The following is a 13,954-nucleotide window of genomic DNA, read 5'->3' as shown; positions in this document are numbered from 1 at the left end:
TAGCTTTCTTTAGTATGTCTTCAGAGTTACAGTCTTAAAATTTGCTGTTTGGACCATTGAGTTAAAATAAATAAATGAATATATGTTTCATTGTTTTGGTTATTTTTGTTAGAAGAAAGTAAAAGAGGGAGGAAAAAGGGATGCGGTTTGCAATCTTCGGCGGTTTAAGATATATGTCAAAATTCCTTAAGGCTAGTAAATTCCTTGAAATTTATACTTTTAAACTAAAACTAGCTAAACCCTCGCTGTTTACACAGCGCTCTGTTCTAATATGAATGTGCATCTGCTTAACGTTTCTAACTATATCTGTAGAAGCCCATTTACAGACACAAATAAAAGACAGCAAGACTTTCAAAGCGAGTAAATTGTTATTTATTTATTTATTTATTTATTTATTTATTTATTTGCCATCAACACAGCAGGCATAAGCCCAATTATAGTGTTGGTGTATTACATAATACATTTACCACAATTTTCTTAAACATAGAGTTCATATTGCAGATGTCAATTTCTTTGTGTTTGATACATATTTTGTTATAAGTAGAACACTTTCTCCAAATTGGTGATTTCAATAATACGTTGGTCCTTGCTTTTTTGCAATAAAACAGACCAGAGTTATTAGCACGAGTTTTAAGTGTCGGGACATGAAAATTTAATGTTGATATGAGATCCGTACAATTAAATTCGTTTTGTACTATTTTATGGAGAAAAATCAAATCTGTCACATTTCGCCTTTGTTCAAGTGTAGGGATACAGAAGTTGTCTATTAATGTTAGATAATTTTCATAATATGGATAGATTCCAGTTGTCTTGTGAGACAAACATAAAAATGTACTATCTTAAGATAAATATATAATGTTGTGGTGTGTTTTGGCAAACTTGGATAAGTGATAGAAGACACCAAATGCAAATACTTTTTTCTTATAATTCCATATCCGAGTACGCTTTATTGTGGGTTTACAAGCCTTCAAGTTGCCAGCTTACAAAAGATTTTGTCATTCAGATTAAAGCAAAGCGCCTGAAATGTCCGTCAACCCACTATACGTAGCTCCTCTACTGGTTGCCTTTCGAAAGGGTCCTTAACATTCTAGTGACAATATTAAACTAATAGGGTCAAAACGACGTGACGCCTAAAATGTGGAATAGAAAAATAAAGACAAGATTTAAAAAAAAATCAGTGAGAACTGACAAATCAAAATAAAATTGGGAGTTGATAAGTGAAAATGGCACGTTTCTAGAGCTTGTGATTTTTGAGATCTCATTGTCGAAAGGATTGGAAACACAAACTTTTCTTTGGAGACAAACATATAAACCTAACATTTTAATATATAGTCTAACTGAACCTACGCTCTCTACACAGCGCATCATTCACATATAAGCATAAATCTCCTTCTCATTCCTCACAACACCTGTACATTTCCCTTTACAGACACAAGTGAAAGACGTATTGATTAAAAGAAGCAAAGGGGTATCACAAAGAATATACTTTTTTCGATTATTTTTTTCTCAATATCTCGCACCGTTTACAAGATTTAAGCCTACTTCCGGTTGGAGTTTCTAATTCATATATGACCAATGTTTTCTTTCTTCTTGTATGCAGTATGTAATAAGCAAATACATTACATACACAATTAATTATAATGTCAGTGATATATGGTGTTCATCGGGCAAAACATTCCAAAAATAAAGGTTCATCTTAAACTGGAGAAATGGTTATCCTTCCTTTTCCATTATTATTTGGCCATGAAACAAACGCCTGAGACATATACAACCCCATATACAGCAATGTGGTGTTGGAATGTGTAATGCGTAGGATGTCATGTTTTAGTTTTATAATTTCAACACTTCCAATGTACTCGTTAAAATGTAATAAAGAAATAGTGGCCATGTTTTTTTAAATATTCAATTAGAACTGGACAATCTACGTGAAATTTGCAATCGATCAGAAAAAACGTCATTTTTCTATAGCATGTAGTTTCCGAGATCTCATTGTCGAAAGGATTAACCACAAACATACAAACTTCCACAACATATAGTTTAAAAGAACTCGGAAGATGGCAGCACAATTCACGTGCATTGATTTTAGAGAAGGCTTATTAAAATAAAATACAAAGGCTTTGAACAATAATTTTAAAACATAAACTTTATGAAAATGATATAGTTAACTAATTTATTTAAAGTACACATACTCAAAATGTTATGTTTGTCTCTGTTAAACGTGAAATCACACATAACCGTAAATGAAAGATTTGTAAACCAAAGTTATAGATTGGAGCTCAGTCGCTTTTAATTGCTATTGTAGCATTTTAATAGATAGATATTTAAAAGCATGATTCGGCGTTTTCAGATTTTTTGATCAAGAATGGAAAGAAATGGAGTGGGGTGCTTTCTTAAGGACGCAAAAATATTGGCCACACTAACGAGTAGGATAACTTGTTACTGTGGCCAATATTTGTATATTAATGATGTGGCCATTAATTTCTATATTAATGATGATGACCCTTCGTAGTCTTGGATTAGTGTATAATTAATATTAGTCAGTATTTGTTCACTCTAAATATGTATTTCTTCCCCTCTAAGTAACCGGGCTGACTACAAGCCTGCACCCACTTCTAGTTCTAAATGAAATGAAATCTTGGAATTTATCTTCCCACGATTATGTCCTTTAGGCTAAGGGAGCTGGATGACTAAGGCAAGTAAATGATGATGGAAGAATTGATGGAATAAGAATGTGGGAGGAAACGGGAGTACCCCAATAAAACCCATGGGGTACCACAAACTTACTTGCCCGGAGATCGAACTAGCGATCCCATGTTCCAGAGGTAAGCGTCCCATCACTTGTCACCGTGCACCCCTCATACTAGAGGTCTGCACGGGCCGGAATTTTTAGACCGGGCCCGGTCCGGCCCGTGAATTTATAATCTGATGAGGCCCGACCGAGTCCGAAATATATTTTAGCATTTAGGCCCGAGCCCGGCCCGAGCTCGTGTGTTAATCAAATGGGCCCGAAATGAGTTCGAATCACAGAAACTTAATCATCTTCATAGGTATTTCTATTCTGCCAATATTGCTAGTTCATTTGAAGCAGCTTAGAAGCTTTCATGCTCCACCGTCTTCCGCTAACCTCTTCGTCCTCACGTATGATCTTTCTGTTTTTATATCATCCATTAATTGTAGCCTTCTTCGCCCTCTCCCTCTCTTTCCTGCCACCATACCCTCTAGCATGTCCTTAATGATACAATTTCTTCTCAGGCAATGTCCCAACCAGTTTCTCTTCCTCTTCTTAATAATACCTAAAAGTGTTCTTTCTTCCCCCACGATTTCTAACACCCTCTCAATCGTCTTCCGCTGGACCCAACTAATTCTTTCCATTCTTCTCCACACCCATATTTCGAAGGCTTCCAGTCATTTTTTTTATCACTTTTACGTAATGTTCATGTTTCCGCCCCATACAGTAAAACAATCCACACGAATCATTTTATAAGCCTTTTTTCTCAACTCTTTATTCAAGGTCCCACAAAACAAACTTTTCTTCCTCCTAAAAGACTTCTTTCGCCATTCCTATTCTTGCTTTTATTTCATGTTCGCACTTTATGTCATTACTAAGAATACTACCCAGATACCGAAAACTATTCACTTGTTCTATTTTCTCCCCTCCCACTTTTATGTTTGACGCAGACCGTTTCGTTCCAATCACCATAGCTTTTGTCTTTCTAACATTTATTTTCATCCCTTATTCTTCAAAGTCCTTCCTCAAGTTTTCTAACACCCTATCGATTTTCTTTTTTAGATTCTTCAACAAGTGGTATATCGTCTGCAAATCTTATACATCTAAACATTCTACCTCCTGCCGAAATGCCGTCTTCATCCTTCAGGCTCTTTTTCACTATCTCTTCTAAATAGATATTAAATGATGTTGGGGAGAGACAGCATCCTTATCGAAATCTCTTCCAATTTCACTTTCCTCTGTCAGTTCTCCCCTATCCTAACACTTACTTGTTGGTTCATATATAAGTTTCTTATTAGTCTTCGATTTTTCCATTCCAATCCAATCTTCTTTAGAACTCCCAACAATAATTCCCAACTTCACGCGGTCAAAAGCCTTTTCTAGATCAATAAATACAACATACACCTGTCTCCCTTTTTCTACAAACCTTTCACCAATCACCCTTAATAACCTAATTGCATCTCTTGTGCCCTTACCTCTCCTGAACCCAAATTGTTCCTCCTCAACCTTTTCGTTTGTTCTTCCATACATCTTTCTTTTCAGTATTCGGAGCACAATTTTAGCTGCATGATAATATGAGACTAATAGTTCTATAATCTTCACATCCCTTTGGGTTCGATTTCTTAGCCATTGGTTTTATAATCGTCTACAGGAAGTCTTTCGGCCACTCTCCTGTTTCATATATTTCATTGCAGAGTCGGAACAATTCATACTTGCCCTTGTCTCCCATATTTTTAATGAATTCAATTGGCATATTATCTATTCCGGTTGTATTTCCATTCCTTGGTTACAGCCTTTTCAAACTCATTCCGAAGAATCCTAAACTCTTTATCATCCTCACCTACTTCATTTTCTACTTCAACATTTAGGCTACACGGTATATCTCTACTCTCATATGTCTTCAACATACTCTTGCCACCTTCCTATGACCTTACTTCTCTCGCTGGCTACCTTCCCGTTTTGATTTTTTACTATCATCGTAATTGCCCCTTATTTCCTCTTAGATTACATTGATTTTACCTCCTTTTACATTTCCTCAAATTTCCCAACTCTCCAAGTCTTCCTTTCCCTCATTTTCTGTAACATCTGTTCCGTAACCCATGGTTTCTTAGCCGTTTTGTGTTCGCAGTAGCCTACTGCTTCTTCTGCAGCCTTCTGTATGCAAAGTTTATCATGTTCCCACCGTCCGTTACTACTTGCGCCTATCCTTTTCTCGTTTGAATATTTTTGGAGTTTTTGGAGTTTTTTTGGAGTTATATTGGGATGTGCATATATGTAGAATGGATCAACAGCCTGTTGCTTTAGAATAGAATAGTTAGTTATGACAAACGTTGTCATGTTATGTTTCTGACGTAATTTTTAGGATCTTTAATTTGCTAAAGCTCCTTTCCTTGCCTTATAGTGAAATAAATATTTGCCCAGTTTTGCGCCCCACAATCCAGCGCCCGGAGCACAGCCCCCCGTTTGCCCTCCCTTAGTTATGTCACTGCATATTTCATAATTCATATATCATAATCAAGTAAAAAGATAAGCTTCAAACTAAAAGGATACGTAATTCCTTATTAGTAACATTAATGATTAACGATTCAGTTGTTGTAACAAATTCAAGATTGTGATAGAAAGAAACAATTCACCAGTATTTCAGTACACCATTAGGAAAGAAAGCAACAAGGTTTGTTATAAAAATGAAATGAAATATGTAGTGGTTACTGGTAGTGAATAAAATGTATTTTATATGTACTGTGTGCTATATAATGGATATTTCAATCACTATCAGTAAATATAACTATGAAGATTCAATTTTTATAACAAATTTAGGTAGAATTTGTTTTTCTCTCTCTCTCTCTCTCTCTCTCTCTCTCTCTCTTTTAACCTTCCTACGCTCGCCAGGGATTTGAAGGAAATCGTAGTCCCTCACTTTGGGAGCCCTGGTGAACCGCCTAATTATCAAGAATCATGATTGATACATCGTTGGAAAGCTTATGGAACACATATTTCAACGAGGTAATATTTGTGCACTTCTCACCCTATTTGTAGAAGAAAAAACAAAAAGTCCTAAAACATAGAAAAATAGAATTTGGGGGCCCTGGCAACCCTTGCAATCATCCTTTGCCGACAAAATTATGTTAACTCTTTTTGATCCATCCTTGACTTGACCAATAAAATAACCGGCTTAAATATCTGTTATAGATCCTAAATGGGCGGTCAAAAACGATACTACACCATGGTAACAAAAGTTACCATAAAGCCTAAAAGGGTTAATATGTAGGCCACTTGTGACAATAATATATAAAAATAAACTGATAGACATTGCTGTATTAAAGCGAGATAAAAAATTCTGAACGACTTTCCTAGAAAAATGTCCTGTACATCATTTTCCAGTAACTGTTGCAGATCTTCGTGTTGATGGCCCTGGTGAACCCAAGGGCGCCGATTTCTCTGTAAATTTGAAGGGAGGCATAGGCATTCAGATGAAGAAGGTATATATATATATATATATATATATATATATATGAGGATTTTACGACAAAAGCGTTCACATTATGCCAAATATTGTATATTCATAAATACAATAGAGGGGCCCACATCAGCTTTGGGGGTCCCGGGCCCCCGGGCCCTCAGGATCGGCGCCCTTGGGTGACCTCCCTAATTATTAGACTCATGATTCATACATCGTTGGAAAGTTTATAGAACACAGATTCCGAGGTAACATTTGTGCAGACTGATTCATTGAAGAGATACCTTGATTTATATGCAACCGTCCTGAAAATAAATGTAATTTACAACAAAAAATTGAGACTCAAATTATTGGCCAAACTTGCCAGCCCTTACCTCCCCCCATACAAGAAACAAGTACATATACAAGATATTATCATGTAGTTGACTATCATATTGCTTCACATACCAATTTTTATGAGTGTATCCCCAAGGGGAGAATAACCCCCAGAAAAAACCTGAGGAAACTATAGGAACTTTACCCTAACCCTCCGCCATAGTAAAAACACATACATAAAATGCAATATCGGCGGAAAACATTATTCTTCAGAAATACATTGATATCAAAATTATATTCCTAGCTTAATTAGGGGCTGAGCCGTTGAGGTTTAAAGCCTAAACGGAACAGTTGGGTAAATGGGTGTTTACAAGTTAATGATGTATCGCAAAACTCCTATGAACCTGTTCTCTCGGGACACAATCTTGATTTATTTTAGTTAATGAAGCGCTAATCATGGGCGCTATTGATAAGGAATTGAAATAATATAAAATTTTACTTTAATGTCCCACTTTATTGTTCTTTTAGGCTAACGGAGACGGATGATTAATGAAAACGAATTTTATAATTAAATATGTATGTGCCCTCCCACCGGGAATCAAAACCGAGACCATGTGCGGGAAAGGCACATGCGCTAGCCACTAGATTAACAGAGAGCGCTGGCAAAGAATTAAATATTCTTTTGTTTAAAGATGATTTTCTATTTGATTACATATCAAAATATATGAATAATTTACGAAAAAGAAAAAAAGGCGGGAAAGTTACTTTGCGTTTGTCTTTAGCAATATAATAATAATAATAATAATAATAATAATAATAATAATAATAATAATAATAATAATAATAATAATACCATCGTTTAACAAATCTTTCAGTTGAAGTTGCCACGATTATGCCCTTTAGGCTAAGGGAGACAATGATTAAGGGAAGCGAATGATAATGGAATAATCGATAGAATGAAAATGTGGGAGGAAACGGTAGCATCCCAAGAAAACCAACGGACATGATGTTATCCGCTACAAATTTACTTGACCGGGGATTGAAACAGGAACCCCACGCAGCCGAGGTAAGCGCCAGACGCCCACCCAGAATTTTTTTTTTTTGTTTTGACGGGTCCAATTCTACAGATCACTACTTCTAGGGATGCGCACGAGACAAGATTTGTGGCTGTCTCGACTCGAAAATGTGCTGTAAAAGTGATGTCTCGACTCGAAATATATATATATATATATATATATATTTCTATTGGAAGAGCCGTGTCTCGATTAGGGATGGGCAAAACCGGTTTTTATAAAAACCGAAAACCGGTTTCTATAAAAAACCGAAAACCGAAAAACCGACATTTCGGTTTTCTCCAAAACTGGTTCGGTTTTTCACCGAAACCGGTTTCGGTTTCTCCAACCAGTTTCGGTGAAAGCTTTTCGAAAACACATAAGACTATTTCTGTGGAAATGGATTCGGTTTCCGGAGAACAACGAAACACCATTCTGGTCAGAAATAGAACAAATTTTGAAAAAAAAAACGGAATCGGTTTTGAAGAAAATCGAAACCGGATCTGGTGAAAAACCGAACCGGTTTTGGAGAAAAACCGATAATCGGTTTCGGAGAAAGCCGAACCGGTTTTTCTAAAAACCGAAAACCGAAAAACCGGTTTTTGTGCCCACCACTAGTCTCGACTCGAATTTTGTCAAGAGAATCCTGTCTCGACTCGTCTCGTGCGCATCCCTAACTACTTTTATGTAGTATTAAACGGATTCTGTACCCGAAAAGGCGATAAGTAATTGTTAAAATACTTCCACAAATATTTTCTGAAAAATATATAGAACTAGACAGTTTTTATAAGGAAAATAGTATAGCTGAAGTGTAAGATCAACTTTTCGTCCTACATCAATCATTTCCCTGTTAAAGATATATAGTTTTATTGAGAAAGAATACAAAAGTATGTTGAGTTAGAAAAATTTGGGGAGGAATCTAGACCCGGTGAACCCCCTCCACGTGGGTGTGCCCCTGAAAGCGCACTTCCACTGAACCACCGTTCCCTCCCTACCCTACCCCTACCCCCTACGATCGTTTATCAAGAGAAAGAATTTAGAAAAGTTGTTTTAAACTTAATTAGATTAATACATTTTATAAATCAACAACGAACAAAGGAAATTAACATCTTCTGCGTTTAAATGTAGAGAAAGAAATCAGAATGTTTGATAAAATTATCATTTTTAAAAGCAATACTAATCATTGGGCACTGAATACAAAAACAAAACGTGTGAATAAATTCCAAATAGTTTAGCGGCGACTAAAATATGCAGTTTTCATATATCATTCTTAATTGGAGTTACCACTGCGCGTCAAAAGCGAGTAGTTTAAATCCAACTCTTAAACTATTAGGTAACGTCTCATATATTGTGCGGTGGAAATGAATGTTAAAATATAAAATTCACAAAGTAATCGTGAGTTTTTTTGTGTGTGTGTGTGTGTGTGTTTGTGATCCCAGTACTTTTGCGTTCGAACAAGCCTGTATGAAAACAAATTAGGTTCGTTTCCCCCAAATTAAATTGTAAATACATAGATTTTTTTTAATACTCTCGGCGCTGGAAATATATGTTTGGATTTGATTTTGAGTTTAGCGTCCCGTTCAGCAGCATGGCTATATGAGATGTGGACCTACAGTTTAACGTGGAGTCCGAACCACATGAGCTCCCGCCGGGAATGAACCCAGGTCTCCCACTCCAAAGACACATACGCTAACCGTTTAATCACGAGGAAGTTCGAAAATATATGTTGAAATGTAAAAGTGGTTTCTCTGACTGAGTGGTAAAAAGCTCATCTCTGGTGTGAAAGTTTTCAGTTCGACTCCAGGACATGGTTTTATGTCTGTGTAGGAGTGATGTACAATGTTGTACCTATGAATCTTTTTCTGTGTTTTCGTATTCCTCTAAAACAAATCCAAACAAACGAAAAAAAGAATATTATTTACCATTGACAACGCTAGAGTGGGCAAGGGGGCGATCATACCACTCCCTCCAGTGGTTTTGTCTCCTCCAGACATGTATTGTAATATACTTATGCCAAGTAATACAAAACTTTATTTAGAGCTCCTTCGTGGCTAAGCGGTTAGCGTACGCGCCTTTGGCATGGGAGACACAGGTTCAATTCCCGGCGGGAGCTCACGTGGTTCCGATTCCACGTTAATCACTAGGTCCACGTCTCGTATAGTCTCGCTGCTGAAAGTGACGTTAGAAACTCAAAATCAACAAAACTTTACTTTCCTTATACAAACAAAATAGCTGCCTCCCCCAAATATTTTTTCTCCCTCTGCCCTTGTAGTCCTCCCCCCAAAGAAATTAAAAGCTGGCAACATCACTGTTTCTACGTACCAAATCGTGAGAAGAGACACTTCAAGTTAAACGAAAGTAAACACACTAGCACAAAGTGAATACAACAAGCAGTGTAAAGAAATGACACAAACATTCCTATAAATACAACTATCAAAGAAAGAAAAAAAGGAAACATTCCTATTTGAAAATTACATATTTACGTATATAAATAAATAGATATCTATTGTGTTATTATTCTTAAGCTTGCCTTCTGACCTAAGCACACTTTGATGGTGAAATAATCTTAAATCGCTTCGAGCGTAGGTAAAACTCTTCACAAAGTGAAGGGAGTAAAAAAAAAAAATCCTTGAATCTTTGAGGGTTTCCTTGGAAACAAGCTGCAAGAACGATACGCGATCGTGAGAGGAGTCGCGAGGGAGGGGGAGGTAAGAGGATGAGTTGTCAGAGGGGCCGTGCGGGGGAAAACGGTAGGGGGATACCCTAACTTGCAGATGGTTCGCGGGGTGCAGCATATATATTGGACACAGCATAAAACTTAACTCTTACAATCAGAATGAAATTAATTCAAGAAACAACGTTTTTTTAATTTTAAATCTTTATTTGTTTTTGTTTTCTTTCTTATTTTTATTTTCTTTCCAATTTTCCTCTTTCGTCTCGGATATTGGCCGTATGGGAAAGTTCTTGTTCAATACTTACAACATAATATTGATTTGGTGTGTTCCGAGTTTAACAATAAGTTTCTCTGGTCTGTTACGGAATGCATCAGCTTAGAAACAAACTTTCGCCGTACTTTGGAACAATTACAAACATTAGAAAAATCTTCTTTGCATGCACACATGAATGGAAAGACCACATGAGGTATTGACTGCTTCACAACATATGATTCATGCAACTTCTCCCCCCGCTTGCGCCGCCCCTGGGAAGAGGAAACAAGTTGCCGTTCGTATTCGTTTTTTTTTATCTTGACTAACAAGTCTCGGCAAAGTTAGGCATCTCGACACCAGACTCCTTTCACTGTTCATAACAACCAGGCTATTGTTTTTTATTTGAATGTTAACAGTTGAAAATCGCCGCAACGACAAGTCACACACTATTTGCTTGCGAAAAGATAATCGTGCACTTACCTGTTAACAACAGCTGTCGTGTTGAAAAAAATCCGGCTTTTGAAAACTCACATGTCACAATGTTGTCTCGGATTGCGGTGCACGCTGCCAGGTGTTTTGGGAGACTTCAAAACCGAAGTAAAAAGTTTCAACCGGCGTTAGTGAGCATGATCCAATATGGCCGCTGCTACCCGACATGCCACACAAAAGCTGGGGGGAAAATCAATAACTCATACACTGCCCCTCTTTCGCGCTTACTGAACAGAAGTGTTATATTCTTTTTGTTTTTACCCAGTCAAAAGTCCTTCACAACAAACTATTTTCCTACACAAAGCATAAATATACTCTGTACCACATGTTTGCAGTCAAAATGTTACCACACTTCGCCACAGAAACATTGTATACAAAGCGGAAACTGTTTAGAACTGGTTGGAAGAATCCGGGAACTGCAAAACAGCTTAAGAAAGTCAGAGAGAGAGCTATATCCGTTCCGTCGGCACGAGACCCAGCTTGCCGGCCGTCCGCTGGCTCAGTCAAAGAGGGGAGAGGGCAGAAAAGTTTTGCGCAGCCTTGCGTCGAACTTCTGTAGTGCTGTTCTGTTGTTTTTTTCTCTTCTTCGGTCTTTTTTTTCTCTCTTGTTTTGATGCTAGCAGGGAGGGAGTACTTATATGCTCGTATAGCATCACTTTAATGAAGTTAGTTTGCAAAGTTCTAAGTTCTTTTTTCTAACAATTTTCTTTTAATTTATTACTATTATTATTAAACTTCTGAAAACAAAAAAGAAAGCTAATTCTGTTTCTGACTTTTTTATTTGCTAACTTTTTTCTTTGTCTAACGAAGTGCTTATCCTTTACTTCTAAAGTATTTGTAAAAGTTTTAAAAATCAATTCGAGAATTAACAATATTGTCTTCGCTGCGTGACACACTAGTTCGATCTTCGTTGAAAGCGCATGTGCTGCTTCTAATTTCCACATCGAGAGCTATTTCGTGGCCAAGTGGTTAGCGTGCGCGACTTTAGCATGGGAGACCCACGTTCGATTCCCGGCGGGAGTTCAAGTGGTTCGGATTCCACGTTAATTAGTAGATCCAGATCTCATATAGCTTCGCTGCTGAAATGGATGTTAAACTCAAAGTCAACTAAATTCTAATTTCCATTAAATTTTAATTCTAAATTGTTTTTTGAAAATTAGTTTTGCAGGTCTTCCTCTAACGTAGTATCGGGACATAGAAACTCTAAACTAATAATAATAAACTTTTCAAATGGTTAACTAAGACTTCCTCAGAAGTTTATAGACAGCTAAGTTAAAGTTTAGTATGTGCCTTTTCCGCACCGAAGTTGTATGTGACGTGGACCTACAGTTTAACGAGGAAACTTAACAACCGTAATGCATCCATTTTTTTAAACAAATATTTTCCCAACGGAAATAGAATCCTTTAACTTGTTCACCAAAGATGTACGCGCTAGCCACTAGATAAGCAAAGAGGCAATGTATTGCCTATATATACCAGAAGCAGTCAAGAAGTTTCAGAATTTCTTTGAAGCTCTATATTACCACAATATACCGGTACCTTTACTTGATCGCCTTCAAGGTAGACATTGTCGGATACACACACACACACACACATCTTCTCTCCCACGTTTCTCCAATTGCTGGAAACACCGACAAAAATTATCTTTTAGAATCTTCCGAAACAGGGACGTCATTAGGGAGGGCAGGAGGGGGCAATTTCTCCCCCCCCAAGAGTTTGAGGAATACATATACTTTAATCAAGTGTCTACTAACATACTAGTACAAAAAGGTTAAAGTCTTATGTCGGTGGTGCTCTTGCCCCCCCCCCCAAGCGAAATCTGAAATGACGCCCCTGTTCCGAAGTCCAGCCGTCCTGTTGGTTTTGATCTCTTGTACGGTGGCGAAACGGGTACATTTAAGGCCCATTTTTACCCTTGGGAAGAGCCAAACATCAATTGTGCTAAATTGTTTTTAGGGGTATCTAAGTCTCTGAAGCAGATTTTCCATAATTTACGCATGAACTTGATGTTTAGGCGTTGCTCGATCGGTGAAATTGGGTCAACTTATCACCAAACACTCCCCTGTTCAGCTACAGTACTCGTACACTGTCTGTTGTCACCTGTTCACACTTGTTAAATTCAGCGTTAGGCAACCTAGGGACTGTATTGCACAAGATTCATTGTAATTGTATCACAAATGCCAAAACTACAACAGAATTCCGGGAACATTCTGACTGCCCCTCGTATATAATTGCTATTAATGTCGGTAGCTCCAGGCTTTGATTCGCAATGGATAAGTAAATAACTTTCGATATTGTACTATCATAATTGGCTGTCGGAACTACTTCAATAAACAAGAAAATTGTAATTCTTAGTTGGTTTTGTATCTAGCTCGCATGTCGTTAGTGTACATGGTCCTGGGTTCAATTTCCTGTAGGAGAGCCCCTAATGCACTACATTACTACAGATTCCATTTTTAAAAACTTAGACTTATTTGCTGGTCTAGTGTCTAGAGCGAGCACTTTCCGTGTTCACAGTCCCACTTTCAATTCCCAGCGTTGCCCACACGTAGGGACGAGACAAAATTTTCGTGAAAACGTATGCGTCTAGTGTCTAGAGCGAGCACTTTCCGTGTTCACAGTCCCACTTTCAATTCCCAGCGTTGCCCACACGTAGGGACGAGACAGAATTTTCGTGAAAAAGTATTGGTCTAGTGTCTAGAGCGAGCACTTTTCGTGCTCACAGTCCCACTTTCAATTCCCAGCGTTGCCCACACGTAGGGACGAGACAGAATTTTCGTGAAAACGTATGGGTCTAGTGTCTAGAGCGAGCACTTTCCGTGTTCACAGTCCCACTTTCAATTCCCAGCGTTGCCCACACGTAGGGACGAGACAGAATTTTCGTGAAAACGTATTGGTCTAGTGTCTAGAGCGAGCACTTTCCGTGCTCACAGTCCCACTTTCAATTCCCAGTGTTGCCCACACGTAGCGACGAGACAGAATTTTC

The 13,954-nt window shown here is 37.7% G+C and overlaps 1 long non-coding RNA gene across 1 annotated transcript in view; it reads right to left on the bottom strand.

The window, feature by feature from the left end:
* The window catches only part of LOC145675548 (uncharacterized), a 377,258-nt gene extending 365,809 nt beyond the window's left edge, over positions 1-11,449 (bottom strand). The window contains exon 1 of the long non-coding RNA XR_014129150.1: positions 10,960-11,449. This is a non-coding gene — a long non-coding RNA (uncharacterized LOC145675548). The remainder of the gene's footprint in view (positions 1-10,959) is intronic.
* Between the last annotated feature and the right edge of the window lie 2,505 nt (positions 11,450-13,954).

Source organism: Thermobia domestica, chromosome 18, assembly GCF_964235325.1.
Source record: "Thermobia domestica chromosome 18, izTheDome1.hap1.1, whole genome shotgun sequence".
Lineage (NCBI taxonomy): Eukaryota > Metazoa > Arthropoda > Insecta > Zygentoma > Lepismatidae > Thermobia > Thermobia domestica.
Note: the sequence above shows the minus strand (reverse complement) of the source record. Positions and strands in the feature narration are given on the sequence as shown.